Source organism: Erpetoichthys calabaricus, chromosome 2 (assembly GCF_900747795.2).
Source record: "Erpetoichthys calabaricus chromosome 2, fErpCal1.3, whole genome shotgun sequence".
Classification (NCBI taxonomy): domain Eukaryota; kingdom Metazoa; phylum Chordata; class Cladistia; order Polypteriformes; family Polypteridae; genus Erpetoichthys; species Erpetoichthys calabaricus.
Window position 1 is genome coordinate 301,581,887 of NC_041395.2, and position 25,669 is coordinate 301,607,555.

Consider the following 25,669-nt stretch of genomic DNA (forward strand, 5'->3'; position numbering starts at 1 on the left):
TTAAAGGAAGGAAAGGGAGGAAAACAACCATTTGTTAAAACAAAATTCTTTCTCTGAATTATTTTATTGCCTTTACTTGGACCTAAACACCCATATTTTTAAAATGTGGACAAAATACAAAACCGCAAAAAGTAATATGTTCTAAAATTCTCCCAAAGAACCCATTTTGTGCTGGCAAACAACAGGCACTTATGAGCACCTGACCTAATAGAGTTCATAATGCTTTACACAAATATGCAAATCTGAAAGAGTCACTCAATAGACAAAAATAATAGCAGAGACTTCCACGGAAAATACCAAAATCTGTTAAAAACAAGTCATCTGGCAATATAGCTGGTGGCAAGAAAAACTACTGGGGCAGAAATATTTTGTTGAAAAGGAACCATTATCTCTACCAAAGTTTCACTTTCATTCTGAATAAACAGTAAAGTAACAACGGATACTCACAACTATTATTACTATAAAATCAGTGAGATTGTTTATTTAATGAATTGCTTTCTTATTAGGCTTTTAATAACCCGTACTCAAACAAAACATGATATGGTTGTACCTTTGACTTTTTTGTCCTTAACACATTCATCATGTTGGAAAAACCCAAGGTGTGGTGGAAGTAGGACTGATACGTAATATGTGCACAACCATCAGTTAGTGGCCTCTGGAAGCCAAAAGTTCATTAGCTCTTTTCTGTCAGCAAGCAAGACTAACTCCCACTTGCAGCTTTCTGGAGATGCCCAGCAAAGTACTTTAGAAGAATCACTGTTCATTTTCTTATTCTTCTCCAGTCCAGCCTACTCTACTCACTGGAATGTCCCTTCTCTTATCCTACTCCTTCTTCTCTGTGTATTCAGTCTGTGAGAGACTTGTGTGCCGTTTGGCACAGCTCCTTTTTGGCTGCTCCATTACCCATAGCTCTGCGCCCATGCATGTTTCCTCACAGGTCAGAGTCGCTACAACAACTACAACCCAGCATGGAAGAACAACATAGGTACACTTTCAGGGAACAGACATCACTGGTAAGTCTTAATTATGGTTTTATGACTGAGCGGAGCACATCTGACACACCAAGCCATGTGCTTTCACACGACATACTTCCCTCCCTAATGCCATGAGGGACACTTTTTCTTTTAAATAGCTCTCCAACCCATTGAAGTTCTCCACACAGTCTATCTTCTGCCTCAGTGTCACGGCCACGAAGCACACTGCTTCTTTGCTCTTTCCTGTTACTCATGCGTGCTGCTCCTCCACGTACTCTTGCATGGCACTTCTACATGCCAAGTTATTCTGCTTTCTCAGCTGTAAAACCCCTCACAGGTCTTAATCTGTATTCTCTTTTTTTGCCCACCATACTCCACCCCTCACAGAAGTTTCTCCCCGTTCCAGAACTTTTATCAACCACCAAAACCGCCTCTTCTTCTCTTTCCACTCTTCCACCCAGAACCTCCTCCTCTTTGTCCTCCCTGAACTCACCGACTTGTTTCATTAGCATGCCACACTGTTTCTTCACAAGGCGCAACGTTCAGTGGCATGACCCTCATAATCCTCAGCCCAATCATTAAACTATTTATAAGTGTTAATGCAAGAAAAAACATGTATGGAGTATCCACAACTTTTGTGAACTGAAGCTCAATTTACTTCCTAAACAAACCATATAGACTCAATGTGCAAATACAATCAACAGTAAGCACTGATATATAAATGGTGAAAAATTACTGCAAAAGATTGTTCCTGAACTATTAAAGTTGCTGCTTGTGTTCCTTCTTGCAATTTTGAAATGTGAAACAGAGTTGGTGTGAACTGGACCAAAGAGCACTTACACTGCTCTGAATTCAGTTAAATAAGTAAAAGTATTAAAAAATCCTTTTGTCCAAAATTCCCAGGTCAAGGCCATTCATTTGAGGGGGTGATGCCCTCAATGTCCCCTTTTGATTCCCTGAGTTGGCAGCTCACTTGATCACTGTCCTCCAGAATCAAGCTTCTCTTCATCTCTGCCTTTTACAGAATAAAGATTGACTAGGTCATATGGTCGGCTGCGTCACAAATCAATGACTCCTGTCACTTGGGTCAAAGGTCATAATATAAGGATTACAAAAAGTTGCTACCTCAATGTTACAGCACCATTGCCAATAAAAACAAAAAGGAACAGCACATGAACTCCTGCTTTGCTAGAGATTTGAGTTCCTGCTTTGCACTGAATGCTGCCAGTTTAGACTTTGACCCCCATAAACAGATTATTAGGGTTCAAAGATGAATGGATCAACATCTGTTTTGATTATATAAAGACAAGAAGAAACAGGCCCCATGCAGGACCACTCATATATTGTAATCAGTTCAGAGCTCCTCTTCATCTCGGCATGAAACCACCAAAGCCCCCACTAATACGAACAAGACTCCCTTTTGCTAGTTCCTGAAATCTGACAGGACTATCATCAATTCATTCAAATATGGCCCCCCCCTTGCAGACTTTGCCTGCCATCACCCCCATTTTTCTTGAGCTGGCCCAGAAGAGATACTTTTATTCTGTAATCCTGTTCTTAAAACACTTTGTAAAGACCTTTGAGATGGTGCTTATTTCGTAAGATACTGTACAGCTTACCGAGTGATTGACTGACTGAGGTGACTTCTTGTGTGAAAAATGTTTCCCCTTTTAATTTCATGGAGTCACAATTGCGTTGTCTTTCATAAAAGCCCTGAATCCATCACAGCTCTATTACCACGTACATGAAACGAATGACAAGGTACAGTCAAGGTGACGCACGCTATCTTTGCAGTATTTCAGTACCTGAAGGTAGACAGTAATTAATTCATGTTTTTCTAGTCATAAATGACAGCATGTGGGAGTTCTTGATTCTTCATGAGAGGCCACCAAGAGATAGAAATATGCGAAATAAAACACATGACAGTGATAAAAGTCTTCAGGATGATCCTGGGCTCGAAACTTCACAAGTGACAGATTATAGCAAACTAGGAGAGCTCACCAAAGAATGTCTAATTCAAGCATTGATCTTTGTAACATTGAGTCTTATTAAATTATTACATTAATTATTGAGTTTTTCAAAGTGTAAAAAAAAAATCATCATAATCTTACTGCACATAATTTTGATTTTTGCCACAAGTCATATTTTGCTTCTGTTATGATAGTGAACACTTTTGGCATCATTGGGAAAAAAAATATTTTTAATCATGACATATTTCTGGTACTTTACCTGCATGAAATGCCTGGTAACAATTTATTTTAAGTGCCTTTAATCAAGAGGTTTTAGCAGGTTGTGCCACTGAACCTTAGCTGTTACAATAAGATAGTAAAACACCTTGTGTTGTAACTCCCAAGAGACCCTAGCAATGATTACTAAAAAAATAAGCTCATATACTAAGCAAATCGTTATGATGAAGTCGCATCTATGAGACATGTGTAATTTATTTTTTTACTTCATATATTTTTTCTGATGGTCTTATAATTCTTTTCTGGTCTTCTAAAACATAGAGATTACAGTTTTTACTCAGTTTACATTTTCAAATTGTTTTTATTGTATTTCATTTGTTTTTTCATGTTGTTTATTTCATTCCCAAAAATCACTGCCACAGGTGGGTCGTGTGATCGTCATAGCTCATGACCTCACTATCCCTTCCAGTATAAATATAATGGCAATTGGCATGTCCATTATCCCATGATGGATCAGCCTTTTCTAAAAAGAACTCTCAGTGGAAGTCAGAGCTGCTAAACCAATCTCTAATAGTTACATGCCAGTCTTCTTCAGTTTTGGCCCACTTTTTGTCAAAGGCTATTTGTTCTTTGGCTGCGTAGAGGAACTCAGATAGGGACTAGAAACAAAAACAAACCCAAGAAATAATTTTTCTCTTCAGCCAAAGCAAAACCCCATTTTGAAGTGCAAGCCAATGATTCTTTATATCAAGAAACCAAAAACAAAACACGCTCTCTATTATCATAATGTTTGTGTGTATATCAGGTATTTGGTAATTCACTTTTTTAGACATTTCTATGGTGATATCACGCTCAACACATCACCAGTTACCTGCCTTGTAACATGATGGCAACCACCACACAGCAAAATGGCCCCCTACAAGAATCAATATGGCAATAAGGAAAGACACAAGTAATTTTAACTACGGGGAAATTAATTCAAAAAAGGAAACTAACAACAGAAATACATTCATCAGCCCAGCAATTCATAATATCCAACTTAGAACCTGTTGTATTCCTTCCAATTCCAGCAAATAACGACTGCTGAGATGGAAAACAAACTCAACACGCTTTCACTCAACTGGGATCTCAGATGCAGCACAATACATTTCCTTGATCCCACAAGGCAATGAACAAAAACATTTCTTAATGTAAATTGGTACTAACATTAACAGAAAGACAAAATACAGAACAGAACCTTGTTCCAATAACAAGGAAGACATTTAAGACGAGCTACAATCACAGCATTTGTCTTTCTGAGATGTTTGATGGTTTACTCTTTGTGGTTTTGGCCCTTGCATTCCTCTGCCTATTCTTTTACCGTGTCTATCGGCTATCGCCTCCTATTCAATTTTTTTTGTTAGTGCTCACAACAATCCTTAGGCATATTCAACGTGCTCTTAACAAAGGCTAAAACTGAGAAACCTTACTCTACTGAAAAAGGCACTAAATGCATCTTTAAGTTTTATTTTGTTAGAAATCAGATCCAAAATAAATAAACTTAAACACATCAAATAAAAATTACATCAGGATTAACCAATAAACTCAATTAAGTGAAAAAGAATAAAAGAACTCCAAAGAATTAAACAAAGAAACAATGAAACGATATAATAAGCAAAGAAAAGACAAGTGAAACAGAACTAAATAGTTAAATAATTTAGTTTAACAAATAAGAGTAGAGACCAAAACCAAAAAGGCAACTAAGAAAGACTAAGAGGCAAACAAAGGTCCAAGAAGACCAAAACATTATTAATGATCAGTCTTTATGAGACATTCTAATAATGATAATGCTTCAAAAAAGGGCCAAGAAGACAGCAGCCTAAGAAAACTAATGACCCAACAGGTTGCTGAGTCACGTTAGGATATTAAAAAATAACTACAGGTCTGAGATCTGCACTGTCAAAAAAGGCCAATGCCTATGAGCGTAAATGGAGGAAGACTAAACTAACTATTGACTATGAGATATTAAAAGTTAAAATAACAGAATACAATAACACAGTCCGTCTTGAGAGGCGCTGCTATTTCTCTAAGATTATAAATAACAATGCTAGTAATCCCAGAGTCTTATTTTCGACAATTGATCATCTGTTAAACCCAGGTAACTCAAAGGAATGCCTCCTAAGTACTTCCAGTAAAACCTGTGAGGCTATCGCTGTATTTTTCAATAAAAAAATTAATGATATTAGAAATAACATAGTATATCTCCCCAACACTAAGGATCCCCCAAAACCCCAGTACTCCATAATAAATAAATTAGAGTCTTTCACTAGGATAGATTTACCTGATTTACATAAAATAATTTCTCAAATGAAACCCTCCACCTGTGCCCTTGACCCAATACCAACAAATTTTTTCAAAGAAGTATCGGGCGTGCTTAGTGATAATGTTCTTGACATAGTAAATTCGTCATTAGATACGGGGGTCTTCCCAGACTGTCTTAAGACTGCGGTAGTTAAACCCCTACTTAAGAAAAATAATCTCGACCCCTCTGCTCTTGAAAATTATAGACCCATCTCTAACCTGCCTTTCTTAAGTAAAATTCTAGAGAAGGCAGTCATTATGCAGTTAAATGAGCACCTCAATAAACATGCTATTCTTGATAAATTTCAGTCAGGTTTTAGAACAAATCACAGCACAGAAACTGCACTCGTTAAAGTAGTAAATGACTTGCGGGTAAATGCAGACAGAGGCCATTTATCTGTTCTCATCCTCTTAGATTTGAGTGCCGCATTTGACACCATTGATCATAATATTCTTAAGAATCGCCTTAGTCAATGGGTGGGCCTCTCTGGCAGTGTCTTAAACTGGTTTGAATCCTACCTGGCAGGGAGAAAATTCTTTGTTAGTTGTGGTAATTATAACTCAAAGACACATGATATTCTATATGGTGTTCCACGAGGCTCTATCCTGGGTCCGCTGCTCTTCTCAATCTACATGCTTCCATTAGGTCAGATTATCTCGGGACATAACGTGAGCTATCACAGCTATGCTGATGACACACAGCTGTATTTATCAATAGCACCTGATGACCCCAAATCTCTTGATTCGCTAACACAATGTCTAACCTGTATCTCAGAATGGATGAATAGTAACTTTCTCAAATTAAATAAAGAAAAAACCGAAATCTTAGTGATTGGCAATAATGGATACAATGAGGCTATTAGAAATAAACTGGATGCATTAGGATTAAAAGTCAAATCGGAGGTAAAAAGCTTAGGGGTAACCGTTGATTGTAATCTGAATTTTAAATCGCATATTAATAAGATCACTAGGACAGCATTTTTTCACTTAAGGAACATAGCAAAAGTTAGACCTCTTATATCATCGAAAGATGCAGAGAAATTAGTTCATGCGTTTGTCTTTAGTCGGCTAGATTACTGTAATGCACTCCTCTCAGGACTACCCAAAAAAGACATCAATCGTTTGCAGTTAGTGCAGAATGCAGCTGCTAGAATCCTTACCAGGAAAAGAAAATCCGAACACATTTCTCCAGTTTTGATGTCACTACACTGGTTACCTGTGTCATTCAGAATTGACTTTAAAATTCTGCTTATGGTTTATAAAGCTTTAAATAATCTTGCCCCGTCTTATATATCGGAATGTCTGACACCTTATATTCCAAATCGCAACCTCAGATCCTCAACTGAGTGTCTCCTTAGAATTCCAAGAGCAAAACTTAAAAGAAGTGGTGAGGCGGCCTTCTGCTGTTATGCACCTAAAATCTGGAATAGCCTGCCAGTAGGAATTCGCCAGGCTAATACAGTGGAGCACTTTAAAAAACTACTGAAAACACATTATTTTAACATGGCCTTCTCATAACTTCACTGTAATTTAATCCTGACACTCTGTATATCCAATTCAGTATAATAACTATTCATTCAAAATTTGTACTAACCCCTACTCTCTCTTCTGTTTCCTTTTCCGGTGTCCTATTGGTGGTGGCTTGTGCCACCACCATCTACCCAAAGCACCATGATGTTCCAACAATGATGGATGGATTAAAAGCCAGAAGTCTGTATAACCATCAGCATCAAGTGACTCCGTGAGAACCCTAACTACAAAGAGGACTATTTCATTTATGTTAGGTAGAATGCCCAAAGGGGACTGGGCGGTCTCGTGGCCTGGAACCCCTACAGATTTTATTTTTTTCTCCAGCCTTCTGGAGTTTTTTTTTGTTTTTTCTGTCCACCCTGGCCATCGGACCTTACTCCTTTTTATGTTAACTAAGGTTGTCTTATTTTAATTTCTTATTTGTCTTTTATTCTTCTTTTCTTCATTATGTAAAGCACTTTGAGCTACTTTTTGTATGAAAATGTGCTATATAAATAAATGTTGTTGTTGTTGTTGTTGTATGAATCTCAAATGGGAGAGGAGAACTATATAGGTTTGCTTAGAATGTTAACTGTTATATGTCTGCCAGATTTGTGCTCCATTATTCCTGTTTTTGTTTCTTTTTTTAGTTTAAGCATTTTATATGCTTATTGTAATTATTTATTTTCTATTCATAGTGACCCATTATGTATTATGTTTCTGTATGTTATGTACTGTTTTCCTGTGTCCCTTGTGGGTGGCACCCCAAGAGGCGGGGCCACCCTGACATCACAACCCCTGAGCTCGCCCTCTGGCTATTTAGGTCAGAACAGAAAGAGAGCTAAGACCTGGTGCATTGAAGTCTGTTGAAGTTACAGTGGAGTATTGTTCTCTTAATGGATTTACTGGCATTAATATATTTTCCTGCTTTGTTTTTGGTTTATGATACGTGGATCTCATATTGGGACTTGTTAGCTGAGGATTGCCTTTTAGGCAAGTCTTTTTTGTTCAGTTTTTGATTTTTGTTATTTTTTTTTTCCTTTGGCTAAATCAATACCTTCTTTATAAAGATCCTTTCTGTAGCTTGTCTCCCCAAGCAAAGGTTTTTATAGTTTCTCTTTCTCTATGAACTCACTGGGTTATTTTTGGGACATTTGTGTTTAACTTTGAAGCTTTAGTCCTGTTTAGGCTGAAGTAGGCCTGTAGGGTTATGAGTCAAGTCTATTGGGGTGAGGCCTAATCCAGGAAGGCATAGGAAGCTAGTCCTGGTTTGTGATGACTTCTGGAAACCTTCAAGAAACCAATAATCCCACAAAAACTTTGAAAATCTTCAAAGGGGAAAATAATAACATAAACAGGACCCTATATGGGCATCAAGCAGCCATCCCCTTGGGCTCATCATACAAAGAATAAGGAAAAATAACGGAATTAATATAAGAATAGAGAAAAAAGAAATATGCAAAATGATTAATAAACAAGAAAATACTATGCAGGATTTTTTTGTGGTGCTGGATCAGAATATTTAAGTTTTTTTTCAAATAAAGAGGTTTTGTGAGGGTGATTGTGCTGACCTCTGTTGTGGATGGACTTGTGATTTGGCAGCTCTCGGGCACTATCCGTTTTCTGTCTTACTTACTCACTATTAATTCCCCTTACGTAATACTGCATGATTTGTTAAATACTACACACTTACTCCACAATTTAAAGATATCATCTTCTTCTAAGAAAGTGCAGCATGAATCCTTCAGCTGTGCAAAGAAGTTTCCATGCTAGAAGTCTAGAGTATCGATTAAAGTTGGAGTAGGAGTAATGGATGGTCTCTTTGAAAATGTAACATCCTTTGTTATTCAACAGAGTTTTAAGACTCAGCTCTATGTCACAGTGACCTGGTGGCGTTAACAGATGAAGAGACCAAACTCTCACATGACTTCAATTAGCTAAGGAAGTCCTTGGACCAGCAAGATGAGAAGATTTGCTCTTTAGAGGGATGTGTTGCAAAATTAAACACAAGACTAATTGAAGTGGAAGACAGAAACCATTGCGATAATGTACATATAATCAGGATCAACAACAATGTGGAGAGCAGCAGTACATGCAAATTTTGTAAAAGCTGTGGTCAACAGTATTCTCCTTGTTACATGGGTTCAATGAATCCATTGAAAAATGTCACAGGCTTTACATGCCCTGTCAAAACTTTTCGCCTAAGCCTGCTAATAGTTCAAATCCTAAGATTTTAATTAAAGTTGTTATAAAACAGACAAGCAAGGTGATTATACGAACAGTAAAGGGAGCAAACGTAGAGAGAGATTGTTAGCAAATGAAAGTAATAGAGAATGTCTTTTTAAAAAGTTCTATTTCATGTGTATTAATAAATCAAAAGCCTTTTGTGAGTTATTCGCATTGAATTCTTTACTGAAGCTTTCAGAGTGAACAAAGAATACTACAACAATGACTGTCAGAATGTTTTAAATCAGGCAAAGAAATATCCTAATCTTTTTTATGGTGGTTAGCATTATTTGTTCCCAGACTCTAGCCCAACTCCTGCAGCTGCCAGGAAGGTGATGCAACCCACCATAGGTGTTGCAGGCTTACATCCTTTCTTTCTATATGCCACTTGTCTTAAGCCGTCTAACACTTTTGGAAGCTTCATTTTTGATGACCTGAAAAAGGCCAGTGAAACCATTGTCAGCTTTCACCTCATTGGTACTTTTCCAATTATGAACTCCATCATGGCTGCCCACATTTCAGGGGCTTTCTACTCTAATACGTTTAATTTTGAAGACATTGGAATGCTCCTGTGCTTTGAACTTTTATATTCCACTTAAATTCCAACTGTTCCGAGGTCAATTTGAACATCCTGCTTTCTCTTTCTTGTTCCTGTTATCCTTTGTGTGCAGAGCTACAGTCTCTGGGTTTGTGCCAGTATCTGGTGCACCCTTGGTATTACAGTGGTGCTCTGGTTTGTGAGCATAATTCGTTCTGGAAACGTTCTTGTAATCAAAAGTGAATATCCCCTTCAGAAATAATGGATGATTCGTTCCACAACCCAAAAGTGATTAATACAAAATATAAAGTAAAAATACATAAAACAAATTAACCTGCACTTTACCTTTGTAAAGAATCGTAGCTGGTGTGAGGAAGATGAGAGAGAGGAGAGGAGGAGGAGAGTTATTGTGTAGGACAACTATCACTATAACTAACAGAATCACTGCTATCTGTTGGCTTACTGGAATCTTTTTCTTTTTTTCTGACTCTAACAAGGAGCCTCTCCAATGACAGTTGCTTTTGCCTCCTTTTGAGGATTTCACAGATTCATCACTCGCACACAAAATAAAAAAATGCTTTACACACACACACGTGGTGACAATGCTATAGTAAACAGTACACACTCGTACGGATGTTAACTATACGAGTGAGGTACGCCGACTGAGACTGAGCATGAGAGACAATTACCCATAATCCTGCAGCGAGAGGGAGAGAAGAACCATGGACTCAGTTGTGATCATATGACGCTCGGCAGACAAAGTGTATATGTACTACTCGTATTGCAAGACCTCGTTTATTAAAAAATTTTCCTTGTCTTGCAAAACACTTGCGGACCAAGTTACTCGCAATCCAAGGTTTTACTGTACCCATTTTTCTTTTAATCCCATTGTTTAGTGCAGTATTCTTTTTATGATTATTATTATTATTGCTAGCAAAATACCCGCGTTTCGCAATAGAGAAGTAGTGTGTTAAAGAAGTTATGAAAAAGAAAAGGAAACATGTATATAGGCAGGGAGCCAACCACGTGGTATGTGCACAGACAGCGGCCGTGCGGAAAAAGGAAGGGGGACCGGGGGCGGACCTTGTGCGTCTCTGCCGTGAAATAAATCATCTGTTAATCGAAATAAGGAATTAAACCGCCAAAAGGAGAGGTCAGTTCCAAAAGTTCCTTACAGCATAATGGTGAGAACCGCCAAAAAGAAGATGTTATTTTCGAAAGTTTGTTACGGGGCACGGCGCAAAATGAAACATACTTAACGTTTGTAAGTAAAGTGTAAAGGATGAGCATGGGAAATTTGGGCTTCCTATATTGGAAGTTGCAGAAATAGTGAGGAGGGGTTTCCCCTATTTATATACAGTATACAGTTTAGGGGGTACACCCATTTCCCCCCTTCGGTGTTGCAATAGGACATAGAAAGAATAGATAGATAGATAGATAGATAGATAGATAGATAGATAGATAGATAGATAGATAGATAGATAGATAGATAGATAGATAGATACTTTATTAATCCCAAGGGGAACTTCACATTCACATTCACATACCTAACTTTTGTAAGTACACTGCAAGGAATGAGCACACGACATTTCAGCTTCCCACCTATATGGAAAGTGGGAGAATTAGTGATGAGTCAGCCTTTTATATGTATAGATTATTGGATATTTTCTAGAGAAAACCCACATAGAAACAGAGAGAACATTTAAACTCCAGAGAGAGAATTTGAATGCAGGTCTCTGGAATTGTGAGACAGTGACCTTAATCACTCTGTCACCTCTCGGTAAATTTCCCATAGAGAAACATTTTGAGAAAAGTGATTACAGATGATGGACGTGAGCTTCTCCATTTGCTTCCTGTGTTTTACTTTGTATTTGTATGCTTGACATTTACAGTCATGGCCATTTATGTACATTATAAGTAATTTGCTTCCAATTTTAGAAACTCAATTGGCAGTCTATTCTGGGAAATATTTTGTCCGGTGTTGTAATATCAGACTAGCAAATTAACCCGAATGCTATCTATTTATGCAGGTCATTAATGCATTATTATTTAAAGCACCAAAATACTTAGAAAAGAACCTGAAATAAGAATCAAGATTAGCCTTTTGAAGCCCCTGCAGCAGCTTTAGCTGTCAAAATTTGATTTTTTCCTGCCTTCTAGGTAAATACAGCACATTTAGGCAGAGGTGTCCGATTATACCTCTGTGCATCAGTGTAAATGGGATGTTTTGCAACTGATTTGTCTGTTTTTTTCCCCCCTCAGGTAAAATGATGAAGGGTCCTCATTTTTGGGTGTTATCATTGAGCCAGAATTAGTGCAAGGATTGAGGGATATTGTGACTTCCGTCCTCCCAGTGCTGACAGCAGCCAGCTTATTTAGAACAACTTTGAAGGGGTGCAAGAAAAGCAGTCATTCTGTGAATGTATAAGAAACACCAATTAATTCCCCTTGGCCACTTTTGTGGCTCTGGGCTGCCTGCAGTCCCTCTTCATTCCCCTTAATAACTTTGGGACTTACCTGATTAAAGGATCCATTAGATCCTGTGGCTAATGGAGTGGCTTCAAACATTGGAAGACAGAGAACCTCCTACACTAAGAAAAGCACAACTCCCGGATGAGGGGCCTTGTAGCTACTGAACTTGACTCTCCATTTTGTTCCATCCTCTCACCTTTCCATCAAACTCCCAAGCAGACACATTTACCCTTTAAGATGGTCTAAATCGTGCATGTCCATATTCAATTCCTCTTTATTTTGCCTAGAAAACATGGAGGGGCATGGGATCTTAAAATCTTTACTTTTATTTTTTTATCCTTCAATTCTGCCTTCATATTAGACGACTCAGCTCAAACTCTACTGTAGAATCGCCAGGATGGGGTGGGCAGCCAGTTTTGTCTTTTATAACTGACCATGGATCCCCCAAAGGTTTATTTTCTCCAGGGATGCTGTTGATTGGAGTTTTTGGTTTCCTTTCCTATGCTGTTCAACAATTAATGGACAGATAATGCTGGGCTCTACTTAAGTTAACTAGTTTTCCTGTCTGTTTAAACACATATCTGTTTTAATCTGTATTCATTATTATTTAGTAATGTCATTTGACGTGTGAACTTGATATAGCATTGTGAGCCTGCACTCAGTGAAGAGTGCTATACTATAATAAACTGAAATGAACTGGAATTATCTACTGCACCACTGCCCATCTCCCTTCCCTTACCCATGACTGAGAACTGCACTTTCATGCCTTGAATGAGGATTTTTCTTTTTACATTTAATAAAGTTAATTAGGTGCCAGAACAGTAGAAGTGGTGACAACAGCAGTTTTCACCCTCAGACTCTAGGTTTAGGTCCACCTACTTGTTAATACATATGGCATACTTTTCCCAATATCCTGTTAGATGGCTGCAACTCAATACTTAGAGCATTTACACTTGCTAATTATGTCTAGTTGGTAGTGGAACCAAATAGTAAGTAAAATGGACAAGTAGCGTGATTTAAGGGACTACAAGCTTAAGCTTTATAATGCACTGGTGAGGCCTCATCTGGAGTCCTGTGTGCAGTTTTGGTCTCCATGCTACAAGAAGGACATAGCAGCGTTAGAAAAAGTCCAGAGAAGAACAACTTGGCTGATTCCTGGGCTACAGGGGATAAATTATGAAGAAAGATTAAAAGAGCTGAGCCTTTACAATTTAAGCAAAAGAATGATTGACATGATTGAAGTGTTTAAAATTATGATGGGAATTAGTACAGTGGATTAAGACTGTTATTTAAAAATGGATCCATCAAGAGCACAGAGACAGTTGTAAACTTGTTAGAGGTAAATTTCGCACAAATGTTAGGAATTGTTTCTTTACACAGAGAACTGCAGACACATGGAATAAGTTGCCAAGTAGTGTGGTAGACAGTAGTAATTTAGGGACTTTCCAAACAAGACTTGATTTTAGAAGTAAGTAGATAGGATTGGTGAGCTTGTTGGGCTGAATGACCTGTTCTCATCCAGATTGTTCTAATGTTCTAAGGTGAGACTCCTTTTATGGCCAGTCTACCCATTTTTTCAAAAGGATACTGCACTATGTCACAAAGCAGGCATCATCTCAAGGCAGTTCCACTAAAATAACAGCAACTTTTAAACTGTGTGACAAGTGTAGAGGGTGTAGCAGCCACTCAACCGACACAGACAGATTATTATATTATATTTTTTAATTTTTTCTCCACCTCGTAGGAAATGGAAATCCATTTCCAACAGGCACATCACAATCCCACTAAGCACAATCACAGCACAATACTCTTTTTCTCTATTATTTTCTTTTCTTTCTCTTTTCGTTCTCTTCCATTCCTCCTCAGCAAGCTTCGTCTCCCTCCTCCTGACTCTGGCTCACTGAGTTCTGTCTGCTGGCTCCTTTTATATCCATCCATCCATCCATTTTCCAATCCGAACACAGGGTCACGGGGGTCTGCTGGAGCCAATCCCAGCCAACACAGGGCACAAGTCAGGAAACAATCCTGGGCAGGGTGCCAACCCACCGCAGGCTCCTTTTATATGTTACCCAGAAATGCTCAAGGTTCTTGATGACCAACTTCCAGCACTTCCACCACTTCTGGGTGTGATGAAAAGATCGCCCATACAGGATCTGGAGCAGCTTCAGTGCCCCATGGCAGCGAACCCAGATCCCAACAGGGCTGTAGACAAGTCCATTTCCCATGAAGCCCTGCAGGAGACCGAGGCACCGCTGCAACCCATGGGGGCTGCCATCTAGCGTCCTGGGGGAGGTAATGTTCTGCCCATGCTTGCTCTCCTGGTCCTCTCGGAGAAAGGACCCCAGCCGTCTGTGACAACTGCAATAACCAGCACAGTTTCTTGATATCAAGCTAACAGATCACGTTTTAAATGAGATGGACTGGAGTTTTGCAGCATCAATGTGGGACCAGAAAATTTGCACAAATTGTGTAATTGACCAAAAATTCCTAAAAAATATTTGTAGAACCTTTCTGAATCCATAACATGGTGCAGTAAGAATTATGTTTCTGGACTTTTCTAGTGCCTTCAACACCATCCAACCTCTGCTCCTTAGGGACAAGCTGACAGAGATGGGAGTAGATTCATACCTGGTGGCATGGATCGTGGACAATCTTAAAGACAGACCTCAGTATATGCGTCTCAGGAACTGCAGGTCTGACATTGTGGTCAGCAGCACAGGAGCACCGCAGGGGACTGTACTTTCTCCGGTCCTGTTCAGCCTATATACATTGGACTTCCAATACAATTCAGTGTCCTGCCACATGCAAAAGTTCGCTGACGACACTTCTATCGTGGGCTGCATCAGGAGTGGGCAGGAGGAGGAGTATAGGAACCTAATCAAGGACTTTGTTAAATGATGCGACTCAAACGACTTACAACTGAACACCAGCAAAACCAAGGAGCTGGTGGTGGATTTTAGGAGGCCCAGGCCCCTCATGGACCCCATAATCATCAAAGGTGACTGTGTGCAGAGGATGCAGACCTATAAATACCTGGGAGTGCAACTGGATGATAAACTGGACTGGACTGCCAATACTGATGCTCTGTGCAATAGAGGACAGAGCCGACTATACTTCCTTAGAAGGCTGCTGTCCTTCAACATCTGCAATAAGATGCTGCAGATGTTCTATCAGATGGTTGTGGCGCGCGCCCTCTTCTACACAGTGGTGTGCTGGGGAGGCAGCATAAAGAAGAGGGACACCTCACGCCAGAACAAACTGGTGAGGAAGGCAGGCTCTATTGTAGGCATGGAGCTGGACAGTTTGACATCCATGGCAGAGCGACGGGCACTGAGCAGGCTCCTGTCAATCATGGAGAATCCACTGCATCCACTAAACAGTGTCATCTCCAGACAGAGGAGCAGCTTCAGCGACAGACTGCTGTCAATGTCCTGCTCCACTGACAGACTGAGGAGATCGTTCCTCCCCCACACTATGTGACTCTTCAGTTCCACTCGGGGGAGGGGGTAAATGTTAACATTATACAAAGTTGTTGTCTGTCTGTATACCTGCATTTTTATCACTCTTTAATTTATTGTTTTTTATCAGTATGCTGCTGCTGCTGGAGTATGTGAACTTCCCCTTGGGATTAATAACGTATCTATCTATCTATCTATCTATCTATCTATCTATCTATCTATCTATCTATCTATCTATCTATCTATCTATCTATCTATCTATCTATCTATCTATCTATCTATCTATCTATCTATCTATCTATCTATCTTGAAGACATCAGGCTGTTCTAAGGGCAAGGGGAGTATGGCTGAATGGGAAAGGCTATCAGTAATAGGAATACCATATGAATGACACAAGTCACAGGAAATTACCTGGGAAAAGAGAGTGCCATTCAGGCAGATGGTGTGGAAAACCATATGCCAGTGCTGGAAGCACACAGGCAAGGGAGCGGTGGACTATTTTAGGAGTGGTGTGCCAGAAGCTGACTAGATGTATGTACCAGTGCAAAGATGTAATCTTCCGCAAGGACTTTAGAGGGATTGATGTTCCAACACTTGCTGCACTCTCTATTTAGAGTTAGAGAGAGAACAATGAAGGCTGGCATGATATACAAAGAATGGCAGCGAAGCATTCCTTGTTGTAAAAAGAGAACCCAAATTATCATCTTAAAGAAACCATAGAGCTCTGTTTGAGAAAAAGAGAACATCTAGGCTACTACAGGACACACATTCCTTGGTGGAAACAGACAGAAATGTACAAAAATGGTCTGATGTAGACCTACCAGGTAAATCTGTCTATTTAAGGGCTAGTAAAGGCCCAGGGGTGCAGGGATACCAGACTCTACTAAAGAGTACTCTAGAGTGGTGTCTAAGTAGTCAAAGAAAGGCCACCCTGACCAAAGAAGTTTAAATCCACTTTCAACCAGATGCAAAATTGAGCTTAAAGTCGGTAAGTGAGATGGATTAAGGGGTCATTGATGAAAAGAAGAGGCCAGGGTTACGGAAAAGTAAGGAAAATGCGAAGGTTATTTCAAATCACTGGAAACATGAACAAGTGTAGGGTCCACCTCACTGAGTAGACTAGGGCTTAGAAAGCTGTGTAGAGAAGTGGAGTGGGGCATGTGGCGGGTACCAGTTGAAACTTTAAAATGAGTTTTTCAGCAAGAACATGGGGACCAAGATAGAAGCTGGTTAACGGTAAGTTTTGTGCAAAGTTTTTCTTCATACAGAGAACAACAGATACATTGAGTAAGTTATCAAGAAGTACGGGAGACAATGACAATGTCCGAACCTTGACTCAACAATATTTTAAAAAATAAATAAATAAGCACATGAGTATTGATAAGCTACTATATGTCAGCCGGAATGGCCTATTCTTGTCAAAACCTTTATTTATTAGTTTGCTTAAACTGAAAAGACTTAACTCCTTCAAGCTTTACTTTAACGGGAAGGTGCAAATAATATTCAGCTTTGCACATGGTTAGGAGACTCGATCTGGTATTAGGAACAGCAGAGTTAAATTGTGAAACCTTCACTGTGTATTTGACGATTTGTGGTGCAAGGTTGTCTTTTTATCCACATGTAAACCAATGGGGCAAAACACCAAAAAGGAGTTGGGGTGCCAAAAAGATAACTCCATTTAATGGTCACTGGGTATTGGAAGGAAATTAAACAAAGAAAGTGCTTGTATATTGCTATAATAGCAGTCTCAGTTACCCAGCTGTGCTGTTTTCAGTTGTTGGTCATAGAGTTTGACTCCATATAGTGGAGTCTGGTAGGCTATGAATGCTAGAGACTGGAAGCTGAGATGCTGGAGTGGTTTTGTAAGACCTCTTCAGAGCCATTTTGTCTTTGGCTGCTGGGAAAACCAACACGCAACTTTGGCGTTACCCTGAAAGGCTCATGACATTCTCTTTGGCGTGACATGTGATTCTGAGATGTTTCTGGGGTTGGAGTTAACAGCATTTTTATTTTTCTTGGCCTGATTTTAAAGAGACATGGTCTGTTACCTGTGCCGCCATACCACACTAACATTTGAACACCACTGCAGGGATGATGCCTTCCTCAGGATAAGAAATAGGAACACTTTGCTAAAATGGCTACCTGGTGACACTCCCATCTCCTCCTTTAGAACCTTGGAGTTCTTAATTGGCTAACTGTAGTGTATATCTACTGTATATTAAAATAGTCTGCTATCAAAACCAAAAACTTTGTTAAGTAGGCCTATGGGAAGTTAAGTTGTGAATTCTACTCACCATTTTAACAAATTACTACTGTGATGCCAGATAACTATGTGGCACATATTCTTTTTAGGACCTTGCCTGGGGAGCTCAATCACCTTGCCCTGGCTCTGCCTCCACCACGTGTTGCACATTATATATTACACAGCCAGGGCATGAAGCAATTTTTATGTTATGACAAGAACATTGAAGAGAGCACAATGAATCTCCAGCCGTCAGCATCTCAAGATAAATCAGCGCCTTTGCAATGACCTTTGGCAAAGGGATGTGTGACTTTACACAGCAACAAAACCTCTACTTCTTAGTGAGTAGTGTTTCTAATTGTACATGACGCAATGGAGGCAGGTTTTAAAAATTAGGCTCGGATTAAAGGGGCTGGAATGATGAAGGAATTCACCCATCTTTCTACTCTTTACAGCTTTTGAAACAGCAAATGTGACAACAACTGGCAGAAAAGAGGAAATCTCTTGATATGGGACACCTGAGTGTTTTATGACGTGCTGCACAAACACTTCAACTGGCATAACCATTGACACTGGGATGATAAAGCATCACTGGCCAGTCTGACTCGAATGGGTAAAAAGAAAAGTGGAGTCTACAAGAGAAATACACACAGGGACAAATTGGCCACAAAATGAACCCCAGCTTGGATAAAATTTGAAAAATCTGGTGTTGTGTGGTTTTGTCACCAACACTGTCCAGTAAACATTTCAATTGACAGTATGTGTGGCTGCTGAATAGCCTTATGATCGGATGATGTAAACTGTCTCCAAATCTAGTAGTGCAAGTGCTTATCATCTTGTTCCATTTGCAAGAACAAAGAAGGGGCAATATTGACTAGATAGCTGAGGCCATTAATAATACTCTTTGTTTTTGTAAGGCAGCATGAAAAAACCTGAAACTGTTCCAGTGTGGTGGTGAGGTGTCACTCGCTGCACTCAGATCCCAATCCAGATGGGTGTGGCAATGCGCTATCAGCACATACTCTCAACCTGGACAGAAGGAAGCTGTGAGCCATTAATCTACTGTGCCGTCTCCACCGCCCTCTCAGCTGAGCAGGTGCCATACCAGGATATCGTACATTCAGTGGCGATGAGCTTCACTGTGCACCTGCAGAAGTTGATTCGCATATTTGCCAACATCCAGACTTTTATGAAACACTGGAGCAAGTAAAGGCATTGGTGAGGGTTTCTGATAGTAGACAAGATGTATCATCCCCTCTTCAGATCATCAGTCATGGTGACTTCCAGAAATCTGAAACCTTCTGACTCCACATCATCTCCTTTGATGCGGATGGAAGTGTGGTCTGCCTCCTATTTCTTGAAGTCCTTCAGCAGTTCTTTGGGCTTGCTGACAGAATGGGTGAGATTGTTGTCCTTCCACCAGTGTGTCAGAAGGAAAACATTTTCTCTACAAGCTGTCTCATCATGGTTGGATTAAATTTAATAGGTCTCAGCACCTGTCTCTGAAAGAATTTCATAGCGATGGAAGGTACTATGAAGGTGCTGTTACATTAGATGAGTTCACCAGACATTTCCTGTTGTAGAGGCAGAGGCAGTCATGTCACACTTCTGTGGTTGCTATCTGTATAGTCTAACATACCTAGTCTATGACTTGCCCTAGGTGGGCTCTGTGTGTGCAAGAGTTGAGGACCAATGAACTGTCAGTCAGAAGTACAATGCCTATAATGCACCTACAAGAAATAAGGAAATGTGCATATTTTTGACTTTGCAAACAGAAGAAAGGCTTATCTGTCTGATGTCTTGTGTTTTACATACCACCACAGAATGAGAAGTAAAGGGGCTTAGATGCAGCTGAGCTCATAGTACACCAGTACACCATTCTTACAGCACCGGTTCTGTCAAGCAGCACGTTGTTGGCTGTCAGATGAAGGAATGAGCTTGTGATGTTTTGAAAATGTGAAAATGTGCCGTAATGTCATCATGAAATCATCTGTTATGATTTATAGCAATTTGACATACTCAGGTGACAAGATTAGTTGTCAAGTTTACCATCCCCTCCTACTAGGATTTGTCTTATGAGACGCTGGCTTTAGTCTGTACTCATTGAGACTGTCCATGTTTGTTTTCTTTAACGCTTGAATAAATGTTATCTTTTTGAAACATGCACTGTTATGCCAGCCAGTCACAATAAAACATGAAACAGTTCAAAAGCCCATGCTGCCCACACATGCAACTGCCTACCTTCTTTCCAAAATCAAGTGCCCCAATTTTCCCAATGGCATGATTCTTAAAAAATTGACTGGCAGGTATGGGTTTGCCTCAGAAACAAAATAAAAATAATTCTTTTTCACAAAGGCTGAGAAGTAAACTTTAAAACAAAAGATAAGCTCTTCAGAATAAATAACAAGGGGTTAGTTGTAACCGTAGTCAGAAGTGAGATCCAAAAGGTCCTTCACCAAAACATTTTATGCAATAACATGAGCCAAGACACTTAGATGTAAAGTGGGTCAATGTCAAGAGAAGAATACTGAACACTAAACTTCCTAGAAGCAATAGTTTATTGGTTGAATTGGAATATTGGACCAAGCAGCTCATGCCACCGCACTGCAATTTATCAACTGTCACACACGAACGATTAGGGGGCAGCTAAAGGACCCAGCGAGCTGTGCAAAACCACAAGACAGGGGACTAAGACAATGTGATAATGCCTCTCTTTTTATTTTAACAGCTGAGACAAACAACAAAAACCACTACACCTTGAATTCATCTCAAAAACCTCGTCCAGACATCCGAGCCACTTCTGTGTTGTGAATTCACCTCCGGTCCCGTCCAGATGATATCACCACCATCCCAAGATCCTCCACATCATCCTCCCAGCATTCCTACTTCCGTTCCCACCTCATAAATACGTCCATGTTACCACCATTCTCTGTCAATTGTAATTTGCAAGCCTGACCATTATTCAGTATACGCTCTACTTTTGCTGTGATTTACAGTATACGGGGACAGAATCCCCAACCCTTAATCTGTTTGTCTGTGTTTTCCTTCACACAACTTATATCAGGAAAGCAGACCCCAGCGGCTAGGTGTAGTGACTGTCAACGTGGTGATGTGATGCAGTTAAAATATAAGTGAAAAAAAGTTTTTAAACTTCCCGAAACAAAGAAACAAAATTTTAACTTGTGTAAGAAAATAAAGTTCCAAATTTCAACCATAAAATATAAAATGTTCATCCACTTGTAAAAATCATTCAAAGCACAAAACAAAATTAACTGGCAAAACAGACCTTAAAATTAGGATTATGGGGACACACTCTGCAGTGTGGAAAAATCAAAATATTATAAGTAATAAATAAAGAAAGAAAAGAAGGAATGGGAGAGAAGTCATAGAACACAGAAAATGGAAGAAAAGCACAGAATTAATGGAAGTGAGTGAAATGCACAGACACATTCTGATCCTGGTCTTATATTGAGGCTGTTGTGCTGAAGTTTTTATTTTTGTTGCAGTTTTCGTCAGGAACTTTAAGGTCATCAGAAATAGCTGTATACTGTAAAATAAATGTCCTACACGTCAGTCACTGGTGTTTTCTCTATTATAGCCATGTTCAAGCAAATATCAGGATGTCACATTGAGTGAGGGCAGATGTTTGAGTCACAACACTGAGAGTGAAAGATTTTTAGAGCAACAAAAAATCCCTCCCATGACTGTAAGTGGGTCGTTTCTGGAGGATACTCTATAGCAGAACAGCCTAGCAGACCGGCACTGCTCATTAACACGATGTACACAGCAGTTGTGACTCATACGCAGGGAGAGATTTGCCATGAGGCAGGATTTGTCAGCAGTTTGTCAGAAAAATTATATGTTTGAAAAATTAAACTTCCGAGTTTAAAAATAAGTAACTTAGAAACATCCGTCATTAAACAGAATGAAATAAATGTAAGCTACAGAATATTTAATTCTGGGAGTTAAGGTGGCACAGTGGTTATCAATGTTCCATTGTAGCTTCAGGAATCATTGTTGTTATTTAGTAACATTTGAGTGAAATTTACATTGATCCAGCTTACATCTATGATCTAATAGCTGCCATCATCATTACCTATTCTTTTCATAACTTTTAAACCTTTTGTCACCTGACCCCTGATAAGTCTAATGCCCCTCTCTAGTACCATGTTCACCTAACAAGATCTAAAATGAATATGATATTTTAGATGAGTCCTTTTAGATGAGAACCTCACATGAATTGCTCATCAAATACAGTGAGCACTATATAACAAAACATTGTGTTACTTTTTTAATAGCATCTCTATACTGTTTGGTTGTTTAGAGAGATTATCCACTTGCACTCCAAAGTCCTCTTATGACATAAAGACCATAGGAATGGAGAGAGGCAAACGAAGTCGTAGAAAGTGGATAGTTAGAAGTGTAAGTGCAGGCATCAGGCCTCACAAGGCCTAAGAGAGATGTTGATCATGACCAACAGTAATCCCTATGACAATAATGTCATTCCTCCACAGGATGATAAGTGATTTCCTGGAGGTAAATACTTCAACAATAATAAATAATTCTTCAACGTAAGAGTTTGCAACAGTGTTTTGGGGGCCATAGCAGTCCCTCAGTCCAACTGGTGGTAGCATGGAAGCACATTACATTATATATGGGATTCACTTCACTTTTTTCACTTCTTGCTATGCTGCAGCCTTATTCTGTTTTTCCCTATATCAAACAACATTCAATACTCCAGAATGATAATGAAAAACAGGATTTTAGAAAAAAAAAAAAAATATTTAAAAATAAAAGAATGTAAATATCATATGGACACAATTATTCAGACCATGTGAAGCTCTCCTCTCCCTCTGAGCTTAGTTGCTCTCCCGAATTTTGTCTTAACATTTCTTTTCATTTAGCATGTATTTTTGATCAAATATTGTTTTATTGGATAATTGTCTTTCTCTTTCTTTTCTCTGTCTTTCAGGCTTTGAAGCCACGACCAACATGGTGGATCATGAACTTCAGCATGTCAAAGAAGAACTCCGGGTCCTAGATAAACAGATTTGGCAGATCCTCACACACCAGTTCGTGCTTCAGAAACAAAAAGCCAGACTACGAGGACTACAAGAAGACTCCCTCGGAAGCACTCCAGAAATTTTGGCATCATCGACTCTGCGACACTCCGCCAGTACACTGTGACGAGTCAGCTTCACCCCTGCTCCACTGATGTCCACCAACCGCTTTGGATCTCTTCACTCCCCTGACTTGCCTACACCTCATAAAGAACTTTTAATTATTTGAGATTCGATTGTTTGCAATTTAAACTTTCCATCATCTGACCACAAAACTTTTGTATCCTGCTGCCCCGGAGCCTATATCTCGAATATCGAAAAGAAAGCACCACCGATCTTTGAGAAGCACAAGCACAGACAATTTTGAAGTTTTGTTCTTCATGTGGGTGTAAATGACATTCAGCAACACTGAAGAAGGACTTCTAATCACTTGTTCATGACATCATGGAGAGGACCCTGGCTGTGGGGATCATTATCTCAGGACCACTTCCGATAATGAGAAGATCAGATGAAGCGTTCAGCACACTTTACTCCCTGAACAACTGGCTGAAGACTTTCTGTGACAAGAACCATTTTGGCTTATTAGATTACCGGGATCTCTTCTGGGAGGGACCGCGGTTCTTCAGGTGGGATGGCATACATCTAAATAGACTCGGAGCACAGGTCCTTTCTGTAAACACCACTAGAGTAATTCAATGCTCTTGACTATCGAATAATTTGTTTAATGATAGACATGAATATGTACAGTATTAGAATATAATGAATGTATAGGGGCTTTATCTAAAGAAATACATTGCATTAAACATATTTTAATGAAATGTAAATCTGCTAGAAAGTACAGGCAGCCTGGTGTATATACAAACAATTTAATATGTATCTCTAGTCAACCCAAAGTTTCTGTAAAGCCATGCACTAACACAACCTTTAATATGGCTTAATTAATATTAGGGCTTTAACTAGCAAAACACTTTATGTAAATAACTTTATCACGGATAGGAAAATTCTAATTCTATGTGAAACCTGGTTAAATGTAAATGGTGCTTGTGCCCCTTTAGAAGCTGCTCCTCCTGGTTATAATTTCTTTCATTCTGTTCGCTAAGGGAAGCCAGCTAAATTGTAATGTTATCAGTCTTCATAATTTCACATCTTTTGAGTATTTTGCCTGAGCTGTTCAAGGTGTTTCACAATCTCTACTACTTACTGTTTATCATCTGCCAAAATATAACGTGTCCTTTATAGATTAATTTTCAAATCTATTATCTATAATAATAATGGCTTATGATAGGTTTGAAATACTGGGCAATTTTAATCTTCATAGAGATGAACTAGGTGATGCCAAGGCAAAAGTATTTATGAACCTTCTGATCGTTTGATCTTAGTCAGCATATCACCCAGCCAACACTTAAAGGGGACCACACTCTAGATTTAGTCATATGAAAGGGGCTTAATATTAATTATCGTTATAGCTGGTTACTATATTTAATTTTACAGTAGCACTATCTATGACTAGAACTAAAGAGGAGAATGTTGTTAAGTGGCTTTATTTTGACACCACAGCTGCTGCCAGATTTTCTAATATAATTAACAGCCTGAATTCTTACTGGCTTTTCCAATGTAGGCAGCAATGTAAATGATACTGTAGAGCATTTTAATGGTAGCACCCGAAAAACATGTTAAGAAGTTATTTACAGTTGTAGTACCGTGGAAAACTGAGACAGTCCATAAACCTAAAAGGCAGTGCCGTAAGGCAGAACGTCAATGGAGAAAGACTAAACTAACGGTCCATTGTGAAATCCTACAGGCTCATGTAACTAATCTAGAGAGAGCGTCTTACTCTTCTAACATTATTAATAACAGAGCAGGAAATCCAAAAGTCTTATTTTCAACCGTTGGTTGCTTTATAAATCCAGCTCCGTTAGCACTGGAAGCATGAGAAGCAAAAAGTGAAGATTTTGCAAGTATATTTTAGAGGAAAGATAGATAATATTAGACTATACTAACTTTAAAGAAAAATATTGCTGAGCTTAAACAAACTCAGAATTGTGACTTAGCTCCTTCACTAAAATTAGTTTATCTGAGCTTCATATAATAATTACTCATTTAATACAGTCCACTTGGGTATTAGACCCCATTCCTACAGGCTTCATTAAAGAATTTTCTGATTTCCCAGATTCATTCAGAACTACTGTAGTTAAACCTCTGCTCAAGAAAAATAACCTTGATTGTTCTACCTTAGACAATTACAGGCCACTCCCCAATTTGCCTTTTCTCAGTAAAATTCTAGAAAAAGTAGTTTTTCAGCAGTTAAGTGATTATTTGAATTAAATTTTCTTCAAGGTAAGAATCAGTCAGGTTTCAGATCATATCAGAATACGGAAACGGTTCTAGTTAAATTAGTAAATGATTTGCAAGTGAATGCAGATGCCCATAAAATATCTGTATTTGTTTTGCTAGACATGAGTGCAGCATTCAATGCTATCGATCATGATATTCTCATAAACTCCTTTAGCCAGTGGGTAGGGCTTTCAGGTACTGCCTCAGGCTTGTTTAAATGTCATATAACCAGAAGGAAATTCTGTGTCAGTTATGGAAGTTGTGCATCAAAGATACATGATATTCTACAGTATATGGTATACCTGAGGGATCAATTTTGAGACCATTATT